The sequence below is a fragment of the Triturus cristatus genome, chromosome 12 (assembly GCF_964204655.1).
Source record: "Triturus cristatus chromosome 12, aTriCri1.1, whole genome shotgun sequence".
Taxonomy (NCBI): domain Eukaryota; kingdom Metazoa; phylum Chordata; class Amphibia; order Caudata; family Salamandridae; genus Triturus; species Triturus cristatus.
Genome location: NC_140595.1, coordinates 515,179,572 through 515,199,426, shown reverse-complemented (window position 1 = coordinate 515,199,426; position 19,855 = coordinate 515,179,572). Strand labels below are relative to the sequence as shown.

General features: G+C 52.2%; 1 protein-coding gene across 7 annotated transcripts in view; it reads right to left on the bottom strand.

Annotated features, from left to right (window-relative positions):
• The window catches only part of CHD9 (chromodomain helicase DNA binding protein 9), a 1,905,864-nt gene that overhangs the window by 498,650 nt on the left and 1,387,359 nt on the right, over nt 1–19,855 (bottom strand). The gene's annotated exons all lie outside the window — the stretch shown is intronic.

The window sequence follows — 19,855 nt, the reverse complement described above, 5'->3', positions numbered from 1 at the left end:
TATAAAGAGTACGGAAAATACATCATAAAATACCAAAAGTGATGTCATCATACACATTTTCGCTCTTCAGAAGTTTAAATTATTTTCCTCAGACAAAACATATGCAAATTAGTTATTAAAATGTTAACGCAATTGCGTATTGCAATCATCATGTAGAGGTTAATAGTTTCTCAGTGTAAAACGTTTCAAAGACGCAAGCTGAACGACAAGAAAAAGAAGTAGAACATAGATAATCTATTATTCAAAAAAGCAAAAAGTACTTGCCTTTAGTAATGTTTTTTTCTTAAGGATGTTCTTCCTTCAGAGGGTAGGAGGAAAAGAAGCGGAGTTACATATATCGAAAAACTTTACTGAAGAAAAACATTCATTAGCACACAGAGGGGAGAGAATAGGGAGGGGACAGAAAATCTGTGGGAAATATAGTATCCACGAGAACACACTGTTACAGCCTTTAACTAAGCTGTTCTTCAAACGGATACTTGATTTCACAGATGAACTGTCCTCAGAGAGAAAGTCTGGGGAATTAACAAAAAAGAAGGCTAGGTGCAAGCTTAGGAAAACCCTTGTTTTGAATTGTCACCCATGTTGGCTCTGATAATTTGGAGAAATTTGAAGGATACCAGAGACTACTTGGGCCAACCAAGAGTATGAAAATGGGTAATGATTCGTCCAGTTACAGTAATGAGGGTCTCCAGCACCTGATCATGTGAGCCATGGAACCTACTTTCAACTTGTTTATGCAATGCAAAACCGTCAGGGGTCATCAGCTCAAGACAGTTCTAATGGAATGGTTTGTACCTGAGAATTTGAGTTGGGAATGGTCATTAGATGACAAGGCTGAACAGTAGTTTATTTTATTCATCAAGTTTTATATAGCACGAACAAGATCCTGAAGGATATCAGAGCGCTTTACAAAAGGATGGAAGGAAGGACATAAAGGCCATCTCGACATCAAGTAAGAATACAACACAGGAATAAATGCATAATTAGAAGAAAAATGACTCAAGGAGAGTAATACAATAAACAGGTATATAGCGGGTTATAAGGGGGCACACTATGTGGTAAAGAAGAGCAGCGTAAAAATGGTGGTACAATGGTTGTGGGATAAATGACTTCGAGCAAGTGAGCCTAGTCCAATTAAAGTAAGAATTTATTCATAAGGAATCTTTTAGCTTCCAGTTTGAAAGCAGTCGTCGAGGAGATTCTGCGTACTTCCGGTGTTAGTTTCATATCTTTGGGGTAGCGTCAGAGAAGGCTCGGTGAAAAGTTCTCTTTTTGCTAAGGATGAGTGGTTTCAAGAGGAAAATGTTAGCGCTTCTTGAGGCTCTAGCACCACAGGATAATTCAAGCTTTTGCGCTAGGTACCTGGGAATTTTGAACTGCAGGGCTTTGTGCATCATAACGGCAATCTTTACCTGAATTCGAGCTTCGTCGTGAAGTACCAAACTGAATTATCACAGAATCTAACGGACTGATGTTACTATACTCAAGTCATTCATACAGTAAATTGCCAATTGCTCCATGACCCTTACGGCAATTACTGGAATCACAAGAGAAACCCTGCAAAGTAGCTTTCATGCTACAGCCTGGGAAATATGAAAGCAGTCTGCTGACATTCCCCTAGTTGCTTTCCTGCCAGGATGACTGGGGCTCTTGTGGCGGATTTGACTTGGAAGGCCCCTTCCAAAGAAACTGCTCATCAAACCTACAAAATTTCTTGGCTGTTTGTGAAACCTACAAATCCTTATTGCTATTGGTGAAAGTTTCTCAAAGGTGAAGCAAATGCGGCACCCAAAGAACAACGTACTAACCTTCAGTAACACCCTTTCTGACACAGATTATCTAACCACAGATTCTTAACTTTGAATATTCCCCCAGGACTCAGACTGTTTCCGTGAAATAGAGAGCAGTACTCCTGTGTGCCGGCAGCTCCGCATTGTCATTCTGGGGCAGACATGATGTGTGCAGGCCTATATAGCCGCCACCCATGCTCGCTGACAGTTCCTTTCTGATTCCTTTGTGCCGACAGAAAAGGAGCCAAAATCAGATCAATCGCGACCAGTGTGCAGATCTCTATGATGGAATTTTAACAGATTAAAAAGACCAGTTCACAGGACAGGGAGGGTCAGTGAGGAACAAGCGGTTACATAGAGTATCTACTAGAATGAGAATTGCCAAACCTAACTAAGTTGTTCTTCAGATAAAGATTGAGGTCCTCGGACCCTCCCCCTCTGCATGGGACAACACCTGGTGGCCCACCGACCAAGGCAGCCCTCTCACCCCCACGGTCCAAACCCGAAAGTTTGGCATCTTACTCTACTCTTACCTCTCCATGACCCGACAGGTCGACGCCGTCACCTCCACCTGCTTCAACACCCTCCGCATCCACCTAAAGACCTTCAAATGGATCCTCCCCGAATCAAGGAAGACCATCACCCAGGCACTCATAACCAGCAGACTGGACTACGGAAACGCCCTCTACCACGAGATCAACAAGTTGCTGCTCCACAAACTCCAGACCATACAGAACATCGCAGCCAGACTCATCCTCTGCATCCCTCAACACAAACAAAATCACCCAACACCTGTGTAACCTCCACTGGCTCCCCATAGAGAACAGAGGAAATTTCAAGATACTCACCCACGCCTACAACTGCCGGCACAACATCGGACCCCAATATCTCAACAATAGAATCTCCTCCAACATACCCAAGAGGAACCTCCGATCCGCCGACCTCGCCGAAGTCCCGCGCGTCTGCAGAACGGGTGGAAGAACCTTCTCCTACGTCGCGGCCAAGACCTGGAATGAGCTCCAGATCGACATCAGATGCACCCCCACCCTGCACATCTTCACGAATACCCTTGGGACGTGACTCTTTGACTGACACGTCCAGAGAAGCAGCACCTCCTGACACAGGCTCCAAGGCTTTAACCCTGCCAGCCTTTTCCAGTACCACATGGCAGTGGTGTTGTCTATAAAAATCTGCATCAGTTTCCTCTAGATGGGTGGCAGGGAGGCTTTGAATGCCAACTGGGTTGCTGCCAGCTCTATGGGGTTGATAGGGAGTCGATGCATTGGTCACCACTGTGAACTCTGGGTGGGGTAACCCAATCGCATTTCCACAGCCACCACTGTAGTTCTTTTGCAGTTTTCTTGAAATATGGCCAGATCAGAAAAATCACCCTTGTGCTGTGAGCACTAGGACTTCAGACCCACTCATATGACATCTGACATGCTTGACTAGCAGGAATGCAGGAAGCAATAATTTCCAGCAGCCTCAGATTCATCCTGATGCAGATCCAGGACAGAGGCTGAAAATAGGGTTCATAGCCCAAATGTAGTGGATGTTACGCTCTGGGAATATAGGCGTGAAACTACACTGTGCCTAGAATGGTTTTGGAGAAGGGGAGCTTGAGTGAAGGTGTCTCTTTGGCACATATATGAACCCCTAGGAAACAAGAGTTTCGCAGTAGTCTGGAGGTGGGTGACGCCTGTCTGGGGAGAACCAGTCTTCAACAGTCAATCGTCGAAGTGGGGGAAGACAGGAACCTCTGACCTCGTAAGCTGTGTTCCTACCACTGCCATAATTTGGGTGAACTAAGGGGCGCTGGTCAGACCAAAAGAGAGCACCGTAAAATGAAAATGCTTATGGCCAACTATTTACAGCAGTGAGCCTGCAAGATGGGGGATGTGGAAATAAGTGTCCTGCAGGTCCAGTGCTACCGTCCAGTCTGTGGTGTCAAGGGCAGAAAAAATCTGGGCCAGGGTGAGCATCTTAAAGAACAAGTTACTTACCTTCGGTAATGATATATCTGTAAGAAACAGAGTTAGATTCCTTACCTTAGAATATCCCCAGGCATCAGACTGGATCCGGAAAATTTGCTAGCAGTACCTCTGCACGTCAGTAGGTGGCGTTGTGCGGCTCCGCGTCCGTCGCTGGCGTCGTATGCGCTGAGATGACGTCACGGAGACTACTTAGGCGCCACCCATGCGCGCTGACGTCAGTTCTGTACACGACGCACAAATTACTTACCTTCGGTAACTATGTATCTGGTAGAGACAATTCTAGACCCAGATTCCTTAACATAGAATTATCCCCAGGCGAGAGACCGGAAAATTTTCTTGCCCAGCATCTCTGCGCGCCGGGGTGCGGTACCACGTGACCACAAAACTGAGGAGAGCATGGGAACAGTGTCCGAAAAAAACAGAGAAACAAAATAGAGAGAAACAAAAGGGGAAAAACAGCACCAGGTGGCACTAAGGCACCAGAAGGCGACAACAGTAGGCCAGAGCAGGAAAAGAGCAGAGCACCCCTCTGAGGAACAACTGTGCAAGGCAAGGTGAAAACACCAGGTGCGAGTGAAACACCAGAAGGCCAGAGCAGCGAAGCCATAGCAAGAAAAGCGCAAGCACCACTTCGTGGAACCACCTTGCAAGCCAAGGCAAGAGCCCTCCTGGGGGCATGAGCAGGAGAGAGCACCGTGCCAGAAAGAGAAAAAGAGAGAGAGAGAGGGAGCGAGCCTGCAACCACAACCACAAGGGGAAGGGCCACAAGCCCGGAACAGAGGAGCAACAGCAAACCATCCCCAGACCACCCGCCAAGGATGGCCACATCTCCTGAAAGGAGCAGGAGGTCAAAGGACAGGTAATCCATCCGCAGACTACAGTGCCAAAGAGGGCCACAACCTCTGCAAAGACAGGTAAAAGAACTCCCAACGAAGAAGACCGGTGGGAATCAGAGACCCCGACACCAGAGGGAAAGAGCAAAAGTAGGCCCTCGCGCTGGAGAGTAATCAGCTGGAGGGATGCCTGACCGGAAGAAGACGTAGAGGACACCCACAGAAGACAAGGCACCCAGAGGGAGGCGACTGCAGAAACCCAAGCAGAGAGGCCTCGCAGAACGGGGAGGAAGGGCGGTTCGTGAAGGAATCTGCGGCTAGAATCGTCTCTACCAGATACATCATTACCGAAGTTAACTAACTTGTACATCTGATAGAGTCTACTAGCCGTAGATTCCTTAATGTACAATAGATACACTAGCCATACCCAAAAAGGAGGAGGGCCTGCGAGAAAGCCTTCCTCACCAGGAGAGACACAGGGCCCCAGCAGGGGACATGTTACAGGGACAAGAAGGGAAAGGCCAGGAAACCCTAAGCCCAACCAAGGGAGAACCGCCCAACTCACCGCAGGGGCAGACAGCACCCTAAGAGCCTCAAGGAACACAAGGACCATCTCAACCCCTAGGGAGAAGAGGTAGAACCGGAGGCAGGGCCCATCGGAGGAACACATACACAGTGACAGAAAGAGTTGCACACACCCCGGCTGCAAGCAGCGGACAAAGCAGGGACGGTTGCACTGCCAAAAGTGCAGACAGAAGAAGAAAAAGAGCACAAGAGAATGCATCAAAGGCCACAACGGTGTAGCAGAACCAGAGGCCAGCACTGGCATGACAGCCAGCAGCAGACAACACCACGGAACGATGCACCCAGGACAAGCGAGGCACCAGCCAAAGGCAGAGGCCAGGAAGGGCCAAGAAGGGCAGGACACGCCCCAAGGGAGGGGCCAGCACACACTGACCCACGAATGAAGGAGAGAGAGGAGGACGGACCAAGCCGTCCACCAGAACACAAAAACCAGGGAAACCAGTCCCTCCCTTGGACACCAGACAGAGGACCAAGGCGGACAGAAATGCAACACCGCTACAACGCAATGCCGCAGACAGCAGGCCGAACTAGGCCAGCGACACAGCGATCCAGGAGAAGGATGGACCGGGGCGCCACACAAGACAATCCAAAACCATCAGCAAGAACATCGCACCTGCGATATACTGTGACGCCATGGAAAGCAGAAGCCTGAAGGACGACCACACCTCCCCAGCACAGGATAGAGCTATATAATAGCTACCAGAACCCCACATAGGGCAAATTACGTCCCAGAACATGGGAACCCTCTTAGGAAAAAAATTCAGCAGCAGAGGACAAACAGAAAATCCTGTGGAGAAAACCACAGATGGCTTGCCAAGCAGCCAATAAAAAATACACAGAAAGCCTAATCTCAGGGCCTACACGGCTTACAAATAGACAAAAACCACAAGTCAAACAAGGGCCGGACCAGCAGCCAACAGCACCAAAGTCCTAACAAAAGGACCCGAAGGCACATCAACCACACAGAACTGACAGCCTGGGCTACTCGCTAGAAGGCCCCAGGAAAACAACGTAAGAACACCCCCCGAAACACAGACCAACTCTCAGGTCACTGAGGAGGAGGACGAAGCTCCGCAAGAAACCTCTGAATGGCAGAATCCGCAGGGGCGTGGAACAAATGAGTACCATCAAAGGGAAGGTCCACCAGCCGTTCCCTAACGTTCTCTGGGAACACACTATCCCGTAGCCAGGCATGATCAAGGGCCACTGAAGAAGGCATGGCACGACCAAGCACCTCCGAAATGTCCAGAGTCAAGCGAAGAATAAACGCCGCCAGCTCCCGGTCATCCAACACATGGTGCCTCAGAACAACACAGGCACCCTCCTGAGAAGCGGTAGACATAAGGGACTCCGCCGAATCCCACAAGCAAGAAGTGGCCCTAGCCAACACACAGAGTGGTAGGGCCTGAAAAAAGCACTGGTGGAGGCGAAGAAATTGCGCCCCCAGGAATCCAACCAGCGTGCCGCCCCTGACGGGGGAGACAACACCGACGGCAGGGAGGGAAAGGCAGTCTGCAAAAGAGGGCCCCTGGTGGAGGGAAAGACAGACTTGATCATGCGGCGCAGGACGGTGGCGGTGCAGAAATTGCTTGGGCACCGGGTCCCCCGTGGCGGGCCGCCCCCAAGCCCCCAAAAGTGAAGTGTGGAGCGAAGCCTCGAAGGGAAGAAGCAGCTCCCGACCACCAGAACCCTGATAGAGGACCTCCAGAAGATGATCCGTGGGGAAACGAGCAGCTGGATCGCCCATGCGCAGGATCCCGCAGCCGTGGAAACAGCCCGAGCAGAGGCAGCACTCGTCTCCGTAGGGCCCAGCGGCGGGGAAAGCAGTTCCTCCGTGGGTGACAGCTGCAAGCTAAGGCGGCCGTCCCCCAGCGCAATCGGTGGAAGGAAAGGCCAAGCCTGAAACGAGGACAGGGTGAGCCGATGAATGGGGAACCTGAGGCACCTCCGGCGAAGACTGCAGGCACGGCGATGGCAAAGAGCCGACCTTAGAGGACGCCGGGGAAAAGGCCACAACGCGACAAACCGTCTTCGGAGAAGATGAAACCAACAACCGCCGAACCTCTGGAAAAGAGGGGGCGCCTGAAGACGAATCAACGACCAGACGTCGGCCCGGCGCCATAGAGTCCGTCACCGGCAGCAGGTCAACGTCGACTGGCGCCGAAGGAGACGCCGGAACGACCTCCGCCACAACGCGTGGCCCAGGAGACCGAGGCGGGGTAGTAGCCGGGGCGGTTAAGGAACGGCACCGGAAAGGCATCGACCCGACCGCCGACGAGGCAGTCGCCTGCGTGGAGGGACGAGAGGGGCCCGGGGGACACGCCCCGACCCCTAGACAGCCCCTGTGGTGCCGCCAGGGCCAGCAGCCGCCGGCACCTGAGCGGCATCACCGCTGCCTTGGTCAAGGCAACCGCCTGCCAAGAGGACCGAGGGGGACTCGAGGACACGCCCCGGCAACCTCCCGCAACACCACAGGGACCCCTGTGGGGTTTGCGGCGATGCAGAGGTGCCTTGGTCCGAAGGAGGTAACCCCGAAGGGTCTCACCCCGACAGCACCACATCCTCTGAACCTGGATCTGAACCTGTCGGCGCCAGAGCCGCCGGAGATGTCGCAGGAGTCTCCGCACGTGGCAAGTGATCCGCAGACGTCCCAGGAAGAGAAGGAGAAGAAGGAAGAGCCAACGAGGCCTGCAAGGCCGCTGCATAGGCCTCCAGCTGGGCTCTGGTCACCCCCACGCTGGGGAACAGCAGATAGGGTGAAGACACGTGGGACCGCACCACCTGCGGAGAACCCACGCCCCCAACAGGATGGGGACAAACTGCAAAACTTACCAACAGGTGAGCGACCTCCTTGTGGCCTGGGAGAGGGACAATGTTGGAAATTGAAGCGGCGGGTCTTGAAGCCTTCCGCGGGGGACAGGCGTGGCGACGCCGCCGACCGGGACAAGCGTGCCGAAAGGAGTTTTATCCGGCGCTCCCGCCGGGACTTCGACTTCATTTGCTGACACGCCTCACAGTCCATGGAGTTGTGGTGCTTCCACAAACACCACATGCAGATGGGGTGGGGATCCGTCGCCAACATCTGGCGTGCGCAAGACGAGCACGTCTTAAAGCCCGAAGGCACACCGTTCTCAAGAAAGTAGCCTAAAAGTGGAAAAGAAGGCCTGAAACAGGCCAGGGACCGCATCCGCGTTGCACACGGAAAAGAAGAAAACCGACATCAGCGCACCGGGGTGGGGCTTATGTGACCTCGCTGACGTCATGCCCGCGGAGGACGTCGGGCGGTGTCGCCTGGTACCGCCACCCCGGCGCGCAGAGATGCGGGGCAAGAAAGTTTTCAGGGTCCCGTCTCACGCATGGGGATAAGTCTATGTTAAGGAATCTGTGGCTAGTAGTCTCTATCAGATTTTCCGCGCCAGGAACGCAGAGCCATGCAAGACACTGACCACTGGTGCATAAAACTAGGGCCCTAAAAGGGATAACCTTAACCCTAGAAATCAGTTCGCAGAACAGGGAGGATGAGCTGGGCGGTAAGGAATCTAACACTAACTAATGTCTCTTACAGATATATCGTTACACAAATAGTAATCTGTTCATGTGAAAAACACGTTAGTGTTAGATTCCTTAACTTAGAATAGATACCCCAGCAATACCAACCCCGGTGGTGGGTGTTCGAACTAAGATCACACCAGAAAATCCCAGAGAACAGAACGGCCAAAGAAGCCGTCTCTCCGGACTAGGCTGTCAGGGCAATAATGCTTGGTAAAGGTATGCAGCGAGGACCACGTAGCTGCCTGACCGATATCCTGCAAAGGGACTCCCCGTTCCAGAGCGGTAGTGGCTGCCGTCGCCAGATTAGAATGGGCACGCAGCCTCACAGGATGCTTCTTCTTAGCCAACGTGTAACAGGCCTTGATACAGAGAACGACCCACCGTGAGATGGTTCGTTTATGCACAGCCTGACCTCGTTTAGCGCCCACGTAGCCAACAAAGAGTTGGTCACCCACCCGGAACTGATGTGTGCGTTGCAGGTAGAACGAGAGCGCATGTTTTGGGTCCAGACGGTGGAGCCTCTCTTCCTCTTTCGAAGGAGGCGGAAAGAAGGTGGGCAAAGTGATGGTCTGCCCGATGTGGAAGGGCGTGACAACCATGGGCAGAAAAGAAGGACGGGTTCTTAACACCACCTTGTCCGGATAAACAGAAAGGAAAGAAGGTTTAGAAGAAAGAGCCTGGAGCTCACTCACTCTTCTGGCAGAGGTGATAGCAACCAGGAAAGCAGTCTTTAAGGTGAGAAGACGTAAGGGACAGTTGTGAAGCGGCTCAAAGGGAGCGCACATCAAATAAGTCAACACAAAATTCAAGTCCCACTGAGGTGTTATAAAGGGGACCGGAGTTAATGCCTTTCAAGAAACTACTAACAGGGGACTTGAAAAGAGAAGGCTGATCTGGAAGCCTTACAAAGGCGGAAATGGCCGAGAGATAGCCCTTGATAGTGCCCAGAGCAGAGCCCTGCTGGGCCAAAAGGAGGAACAGAAGAACTTCTGAAAGAGGGGCAGAAGCACAAGTTACTACTTGCGCAACAATATATCTGTAAGACACATAAGTTAGTGATCGATTCCTTACCTTAGAATAACCCCCAGGCGTCAGACTGGATCCGGAAAAGTTTTTGGTCAGCAGTACCCCTGCGCGTCGGTAGGTGGCGCTGTGCGGCTCCGCCTCCATCGCTGGCGTCGTAAGCGCTGAGATGACATCACAGAGACTACTTAAGCGCCACCCATGTGCGCTGACGTCAGTTCTGTACACGACTTTCCGCGCCAGGAACGCAGAGCCATGCAAGAAACTGACCACAGGTGCCATGAAACTAGGGCCCTGAAAGGGATGACCTTAACCCTAGAATCAGTACGCAGAACGGGGAGGATGGGTGGGGCGGTAAGGAATCTTTCACTAACTAATGTCTCTTACAGATATATCGTTACACAAGTAGTAACTTGTGCATCTGAAAGAGACACGTTAGTGATAGATTCCTTACCTTAAAATAGATACCCCAGCAATACCAACCCCGGTGGTGGGTCTGAGAAAAAGATTGCACCAGAAAGTCACGGAGAACAGAACGGCCAAAGAAGCAGTCTCTCCGGAATTGACTGTCAGGGTGGTAATGCTTGGTAAACGTGTGCAGCGAAGCCCATGTAGCTGCCTGACAAATGTCCTGCAAGGGAACGCCGAGTCCCAAGGCAGTAGTGGCTGCTGTTGCCCTGGTAGAATGGGCACGCAGCCCCACAGGATGCTCCTTCTTGGCCAACGAGTAACATGCTTTTATGCACAGAACAACCCACCCAGAGATGGTTCATTTGTGCACACCCAACCTTTTGTGGCACCCACGTAGCCAAAGACTTGGTCATCCACCCGGAACTGTTGCGTGTGCTTCAGATAGATGGAAAGCGCACGCTTTGGGTCCAGATGGTGGAACCGCTCTTCCTCTTTTGAAGGATGCGGAGGCGGAAAGAAGGTGGGCAAAGTGATGGTCTGCCCGATGTGGAAGGGCGTGACAACCTTTGGCAAGAAAGAAGGACGGGTCCTTAAAACCACCTTGTCTGGATGTACAGAAAGGAAAGAAGGTTTGGAAGAAAGAGCCTGTAGAGCTCACTCACTCTTCTGGCAGAGGTGATAGCTACCAGGAAAGCGGTCTTAAGAGTGAGAAGACGCAAAGGACAGGTATGAAGGGGCTCGAAGGGAGCGCACATCAGATATGTCAAAAGAAGGTTTAAGTCGCATTGAGGCATTATGAACGGCACAAGAGGAATTGTGCGCGTAATGCCTTTCAAGAAACGGTTAACAACCAGGGGCTTAAACAGAGAAGGCTGATCTGGAAGCCATAGGAAGGCGGAGATGGCCGAAAGATAACCTTTGATAGTGCCCAAAGCAGAGCCCTGCTGGGCCAAAAAACAGAAGGAACAGAAGGACCTCAGAAAGAGGGGCAGAGAGGGGATCCACAGCCTTTGCTGTGCAACATGCCACAAATTTGTTTCACCTGCAGGCGTATACCGTTTTAGTGGCGGGACGCCTGGCTGCCAGAATGACATCACAGACTGCAGGAGGGAAGCCAAATGGCATCAACTGTCGCCGCTCAATCTCCACGCATGGAGGTGGAGGCTGGACAGGTTCGGGTGGAGGACCGTCCCCTGCTGCTGTGACAGAAGATCCTCCCGAAGAGGCAGTCTGATTGGGGGGGTCGATCGCCATGCTGAGTAGCTCGGATACTAGTATCTTCGTGCCCAATCTGGAGCCACAAGGATGACTTGGGGCCGATCGCGACGAATCTTCTTCAGCAATCTGGGCAGAAGTGGTATAGGCGGAAAGGCGTACAATAGACCGCAACTCCACTCGCGATGAAAAGCGTCGCCGAGCGAGTGCCGCTTTGGAAATTCCAAAGCGCAGAACTGATGACATTGCGCATTCTCTTCGGTGGCGAATAGATCTAACCAAGGCTCTCCACACTGCTGAAAGAGACCTCGCGCCACGTCCGAGCTCAGACGCCACTCGTGATCCATCAAGCACCGGCAGCTGAGTTTGTCCGCCCTGGCGTTCAGAGAACCTGACAGGTGTTGAACCACCAAGGTAATGTCTTGATGTTCCATCCATGTCCAGAGGCGCAGAGCCTTCTGACACCCCACCTCGCCCTGTTTTTTGCAATACCACATGGCAGTGGTGTTGTCCGTGAACACCTGCACCACACTTCCGCGGACAGAGGAAAGGAATGCCTTCAGTGCAAGTCGGATCGCCCGAAGCTCCAAAAGGTTGATATGGAGCGGGGACTCCGTCGGAGACCAGAGTCCTCTGATCTCCGCCTCTCCCAAGTGACCTCCCCATCCCAGGAGGGACACATCCGTCACCACTGTGTGCTCCGGTTGGGGAAGGAAGAGGGATCTGCCATTGACCCAATCACGATTCGCGAGCCACCACTGCAATTGTCGTGCAGTACCCTCCGAGATCTGGACATGATCGGGCAGGTTGCCCTGATGCTGCGCCAACTGGAACTTCAGGTCCCACTGCAGAGCCTGCATATTCCATCTGGCATGCAGTACTAGCAGGAAGCAGGAGGCCATCAGGCCCAGAAGCCAAAGGGTCATCCTGACTGAAACCCGGGATAGAGGCTGAAAGAGCGGAATCATATCCTGAATGTCCCAGACTCGCTGCTCGGGAGGATAAACCCGAAACCGCGTTGAATCCAGAACCGCTCCAATGAAGGGAAGCTGCCGAGAGGGACTCAGGTGCGACTTCGGAACGTTGATGGAGAACCCCAGCAAATGCAGAAGGTCGGCCGTAGTCTGAAGGTGGGAGACGACTGCCTGGGGCGAGCCCGCCTTCAACAAGCAGTCGTCGAGGTAGGGAAAGACTGACACCCCCGACCTGCGCAGATGAGCTGCGACAACCGCCATCACTTTCGTGAACACCAGAGGGGCGCCGGTAAGGCCGAAGGGGAGCACGGCAAACTGAAAATGCCCCATGCCTACCGTGAACCGCAGGTAACGCCGGTGGGCAGGCAGGACAGGGATGTGAAAATAAGCGTCCTGCAAGTCCAACGCTACTATTCAGTCTCCAGGGTCGAGGGCAGCCAAGAACTGAGCCAGAGTCAGCGTTTTGAACTTCTCCTTCCGGAGGAAGCGGTTGGCGTTCCAGAGGTCCAAGATGGGACGCAGACCCCCTTTGTCCTTCTTGGGGACCAGAAAGTAGTGGGAATAACAATAACTCCCTACTTCTGGCCCAGCAACGCACTCAATGGCCCCCTTGGCCAAGAGGGTCATAGCTTCCTGCTGGAGAGTTGCCAAGTGTTCCCCCGACATGCGGTGGTACGGAGGTGGCATGGTGGGAGGGGTGGACTGAAAGGGAAGGGAGTAACCCTTGCGGATGATCTGCAACACCCACTTGTCCTATGTGATGGCGTGCCAGTGGGGGAGGTGATGGCGGATCCTGCCACCCACTGGCGTGGGGTGCCCCACAAAGCTCGGATTAGAAAGGTTTGGAGGTAGAAGCAGCGGGGCAGAGGTGGACTGACCCAGACGCTGATTCCCAGACCCCCCCCCCCCCCCTGCAGAAACCACATCCGCGGCCACTCTGAGGCTGGTTCTGCACAGGCTTGCTGAAAGAACGTCCTGGGCGCCCCTTCCGTGGCCACGAAAGGAACGAAAGCCAGGAATGGCTGGGCTTTTCGTGGAAAGACTTAAGGACTTGGCCGTAGCCCGCGAGTCCTTAAAATGCTCGAGCGCACTGTCGGCCTTATCGCCAAACAGGAGAGTGCCATCAAAGGGCATGTCCATGAGTGAGCTTTGTACATCTGGCGAGAACCTGGTAGATCTCAACCAGGCGTGGCAACGAAGCGCCACAGTCGTAGAAATTGCTCTACATAGTGAGTCCGCGGTGTCTAAACCACACCGAATGGTCAACTTAGCCGCATCTTTACCCTCGGCAACATCTTGAGACAGCACAGCTTGGGTCTCTTCAGGACACTGAGGCAACACCTGTGGAACGGCATCCCACACAGCATGGGAATAGCGGCCCAATAGGCATGCGGTGTTCACCGACCGCAGCCCTAAGCTGGCAGAAGAGAACAACCGCCTGACGAACTGCTGCAGCTTCTTAAGAGTCCTTATCCAGCGGAGCCGTGGGAAAGGCACTCTGGGACGTCGAAGCTTGGATGACCAGGCTCTCGGGCGTAGGATGAGTGGTCAGAAAAGCAGGGTCACCCGGCGCCGGGCGATGACGCCTGACGACATGCTTATCCACCAGGGCCCATGTGGTTGGCCACGACCAAGTGCCCAGTAAGAAGTCAGTGAGGGCGTCATTAAATGGCAGCAGGGGCTCCGACGAAGTGGACGCCGTCTGGATCACCTCAATGAGGTGATTAGTCTTTAGGGCCACTGTAGGGAGAACAAGGTGGAGGACCTCAGCGGCCCGACGGAGCACCATAGTGTACGAAGCGCCCACCTCCATGGTAGGCTGAGGAGAGGCAAACCCCGGGTCAGCGGAGAGATCAAGGCCGCCGGCCTCCTCTAACTCGTCCGCCCAGGCTTTCTCGGAGTCACACTGACGAGCTAGACGGTCCTCGGACCCCTCCCAGTCGTCCTCCACCTCTGCCGTACGTGGAACAGACTGCCGCAGCAGGGCATGGACCGGGGAAGGAAGAAACTGCGCCGGGAATGGCGCCGGACTGGGCCGAACCGGCGCCATGTCCAAATGCAGATCCCAGGTAGGGACAAAAGTGTCCGAAAACCTGGGCAGGGGCAGAACAAATGGCACCCACTGCAGCGCCTGAGGTGGCGCTGGGGCCGGCAGAGCGGGACCTAGTGGCGCCGTGGCCGGAGCCGCCGGCGGTGCCGAAAGGATCCTGACACGGGACCGCAGGGCCCAAGGGCGCACAGGCTGGAGCCCGATGTGAGAAGTTGGCCTGATATATGATGTCACTAATTCTAGTGTACACCCTGTATCAGTCCAAACAACCCTTATGGTGATTGGTTGTAAAGTCAACCTTATAGACCAGCTATCCTAGTGGTAGCATGGACAAGAGCAGTCTTAGGCTAAACTCTGAATGGCATGTGAAACCAGCTGTTATACCATATGTAACCCCTTGAATACCAAATGAAAGGACACCACAACAGATATATATATAAAATAAAGTGTATTTATTCTAGTCAAACCCTCAGCACTCTTTATGAGATTTGAGGTAAGTACAACACAGTCTTATTTAAGCATACATTAAGTCACAAAGGTAAGTAATACAGTTAGGCCCTAGGGGCCACGCAAACCATATACTAAAGAAGTGGTATGAGGACCACAGTCACGGAAATAGAATAGGCCTAGGCCTAGGGAATCGCTGGGGCTATACTACACTACCAACAGTTAGGAAGTGGGAGGCCCACGGGATTCAGGTGCAGAGTGGAAACACTCACGCGTAATCGGTAAAAGTCGATAGAATCACTAGCAGTTAGAAATAAGCAGTTTTAGGACACTTCTGGTATAGCTAGAAAAGTCGAGACTCGGAAACTAGACCCTAGGATAGTCAATACCCTTGTGAGCACCGGAGTACCCAAGTTACCTAGCCCACGGGCTGCGGGTGCATAGGTGTGACCTTGGATGCCTGAAGGAAAGTTGCTGACAGGCAGTCAGTGAAGAGTGTCCGGTGGATCCCAAGGCCGGGATCAAGAAGGAAGGAGACCTGCAAGCAGAAGGGACAGAGTCTGGGTCACTAGCCAGTGACCACGTGGAACCAGGAAGGAACCAGGCGATGTCGTGAAGATGCAGGTGAAGAGGTGAAGCTTGTCGCAGCAGCCACGGGTACCAGGAGACATCGAGGACGACCAGGACCAGGAGGCGAGCTGTCTCATGAAGGCTCTTGCTGTCGGCGGCGTCGGAAGTCGAGCTAGGACTCACCAAGCCTTGGCAAGCGGAACCCACGAAGAATGGAGGACTTGCTTCTGGTGCAGACCAGGAAGGTCTGGGGTGCTTCTCTTTTGCAGAGGAGCAGGAGCCAGTCTGGAGGAGCCAAACCAGCAGTGGAAATTCAAAGGAGTGTCGTCGCAAAGGCCGCTAGCCAACGGGCAAGCAACCGGACAGATGCGGCAAGCAGGAAAATGCAGAAGGGCCCCACGCAGGATTCGTGGAGTGTGGGGGGCTGATCTTCGGTGCAGATGGTGCTTGGGGTTGGGGCTTCTCAATCCCCGGTGCACAACTTCGAGGGTGCCTCAGAAGCTGCGCTGGAAGATACTCGCCACTTTTCCCAGGTAGCCGGTCCCACGTCTCTCGTCGCCTCAACAGATCTCAGCTCGGCTGTGGATGTGGATCAGGGACAGAGAAGTCTGGAAGTCAAGGCTCTGGTCGGGCTCTGCAGTCGGTCCCTCGTAGAACTTCAGCAAAGCAAATGGTAAGTCTCTTGATGGTGCCTGTTTGCACAGGGTAGCCACTCCTTGGCCACAAGGGAGATTCTTCAGTCTTCTTCTTTCGTCGAAGGTCCAGAGTTTCTGTTCAAGTTGCAGGTTCAGGATAATCTAATCTCCTGGGGCCCAGCTACCACACTTATACTAATCTGGGGGGCTGGGTCACGCCTTATGGGTGGGACCTGGGAGGGGGGTGGTTACACCCCCTTCCCTTTGTCCAGTTTCGCGCCAGGACTGGGGCTGGAGTGCCCCAGCACCGGTTTGAACTGGACTATGCATGGGACACCTTATGTGCCCCAGGCAGTGTCTCGTTTCTTTCATCCCTCCCTGCCCCAATACACTAAGGCCTGTCTGGGGTGCTGCTCGCACCTCCCAAGGCAGGAAACCTATTGTCCAAGCCTCCCGTGCCGGGATCACTCCCAGCAGCTGGAGGTCAGACATGTGTCGTGGCAGCAGCATCCATTTTGTGATGCTGGGGCTCTGGTTAACTTTAACCGGGTAAGTAAGTTTCAACATGTCTTCTCCCTCTAGAAGGGAGGGATAATATCCTCATCACCAGAAATGGGATGGGGGTATTATTCCAAAGTGTTAGACACCTTACACGACATGTTTTGATAAAGCCAAACCATAGTTACCATAACCGTTTAAGATTATAAGGCACTTTAAGAGTATATGGTAGGCTATATCATAGAACAGCTATAAGGACATGGTTCCGAAAGCTGCAGACAGGCTCAGCTCATGCTAGAGCACCATCTCACATGTTACCAAGCACTCTGCCTCCAGGATTGTTAAGGCCTGCCATAGGAGTGGCTGATAGGTACACATGTGTCTATATACAAGGTAGGTATAGGAATACTACACCTAAGCAAGGGGTGATTACACGACCTTGCCCCAGCTGAGTGATCAGCCAGTTGTGTCATAATGGAAGGCCAGGCCAGGGGTGGCATAATACATGCTGCAGCCCCGGGTAGGCCTAGGGTACACCCATGCCCTGGGTACCTAAGGTACACTGTACAGGGGCCAATAAGGTGATCCTATCCAAATGGGTTATGCACCTAAAGTACATAGTATTAATTTAGAGAGAGAACAGCAGGGCTGTGGGTCTGGTTAGCAGGCCCACAGCCACATCTAAGTCGAAAACCAGTAAAGCAAAAGCAAAAAGTGGGGGTGAACATAGAAAGCAGACCCTACTCTCCTACACCCGAGGCCTAAACAGGCAGTCCATGGTAGCTAGAAATTATTGCACCTGTGCGGGAGTCGTCGACGGACCCGAATAAGGTGGGTAGGCCGTGGGACTCCCGGGCTCCGAAGGAGCCGCAGGGGCAGAACCCCTGTCCCACTCGTACACATCCAGGGACCGACGGGGGGATGTCTGAGAGCGACAACGCTTCCTCGACTTCTTTTTGTGTCATCTCTTACCCGAATCCGAAGGTGAGGACTTGGAGCCCGAGGAGCAATGATGGTGGGCCCGCAAACGTTCTCTGGAGCGGCCCCTGGACCGTGAACGGCACGGGGACGAGTGCCGGACCTCAAGCAGCTTCCGGCACTGCTCCCGCAAGGCCTTCGGGGCCATGGCCAGACAGTCCATACAGGACCGGGAGTCGTGGTTGCTCTTCAGGCAGTAGACACACTTAGTGGGGGCCTGCCAGCGACATATTGCGACAGCAGGCCCCACAAGACTTAAAACCAGGCATCCCTACGTGCACCAGAGTAGACTCAAACTTACAGGAGACAAAAAGTCTCAAAAAGATAGTAAAAAAGTGACTAAGGTACGTGCTCTAACCGGACCTGCGCTTACTGGCGCAGAAAAAGAAAGAACTGAGGTCAGCGTGCATGGGTGGCGCCTAAGCAGTCTCGGTGACGTCATCTCGCCGCATACGACGCCAGCGACGGACGCTGAGCCGCACGACGCCACCTACTGACGTGCAGGGGTACTGCGGACGAAAAACTTTCCGGATCCCTGGGGATATTCTAAGGTAAGGAATCTATCACGAACGTGTCTCTTTCAGATGCAATCTTTGACAGCTGGGGTCTTGGATACTGACAGGAACTGGCTGGCCCATTTGTATAGGGTTCTTTGTGCACTTAATAATCTCCCAAGAAGATCTCTGGGTGGGCGGACCTCATACGAAATGGTCTTTGGCATTAAATGGTTTGTGCCTGACCATGATGATCTAGGCGCTATGGTGGCGGGTTGAACTTCTGACGTAGATAACCATTCTACTATGTTACAGGACCTACAACAGACCTGTGATATCTACGCAACTGAACATATATACCCTCTTCCAATGACATGGCAATGCAGATTCCTGTCGCCGTCTGGCTTCCTAAGATTGGAGATCTGGTGTTTCATGTCACACTATTTCTTTGAATTTGATGACCCCTGCGTCTTCGACTAATCCCCGTGTCATTGATGCAATGGAAACTATCGCTAGCCTTTTGCTTGCTGTTCCTTTATCCACAGTGCCTTCCAACGTGGACGTTGAGTATACTTACCCTGCTGATGAGTTCAATATTGAAGCACCGGACAGTCCCTTACATCATGATGCTGATGCTGCGCTGCCACCGTTATTGAACGTGGGAGCAAGCAATTATTTTGAGGACCGAACAAGCTTCTCTTATGACGACGATTCCTCGTCCTCTGTGGCACCTCCACCAACATAAACGAGCATTTTCATCTCTTGTTTCAAAAAGACTTACCTAGTCCCAACCTAGACATACATTTGTTTGGTGCTTATACCGATTTTCTTCTTCATGTTGATTGGGTTTGTGACAGTATTCTTCTTGCTCATCACTGGTCATTATTTGCCAGTGTCCTCTGTTGTGAAGTTGGTCGATGGTATTCTGGTTCCCCATACATCGTCCCATATCATAAAAACGTTATCAAGCCCTTGTGAACATTTCGGCTTTCCCGGTTGCAAATGGCATAGTTTGGGATAAGGTTGCATTCGAAATCCATGGTCCGATGGAGGTCCTCAAGATACCATATGTGTTTCGCGTTTCCGTAGGAGATGTGGTAACAGGACATACATTCGGATGAGTAGGATGTACAAGCAGTACTTTCATTGTTTTCTGATTTGAAGTATTATGCTGCTTTTGATGCGTTAGATGTGTATTTAAATACTGCCAATTATGCTGATTTTTTCTGTAATCAACATTATGGCCACTATTTCTTGCACAAAACAAACACGTTAAGACCTACTTTTAATTACACACAGTGGCAACATTGTCCAACACCCTTACAAGGAAGTTCTAAAACACTTAAAAATAAGTTCACCTATTTCACTGACTACAACAAGACCAATCCAGACTCCTATTTCTTTCAATTCAAATTGCCGTCTCAATCTAAATTAATTTTTACACGCAAAGTTAATATATTCGAATTCTTTTAGAACTGAATAGGACTTACAGGATTATGATCACTGGAAAGATACCAATGATGTGAAATCGATTTGGGGCACTAAGGTCCAGGGAACAGAGGCTTTGCATCGTGCCTGTTTAATTCCGACGCAAATATTCTTAAATGACACGGTGCACCAAACTACTCATTTTGGCCTGGCTACTGCCAAACATTTGAATATTACTTCCATTCCGTCATTGGCAGAGTATGATGATTGGAGTAAACACACCAATAATCAATCAATGTCCTACAAGCTCTGTTTCAAAATGAGAGTTTCAATATCTCTGAAGTTGACCCTTCAGGATGGTTGTGGTGGCAAACC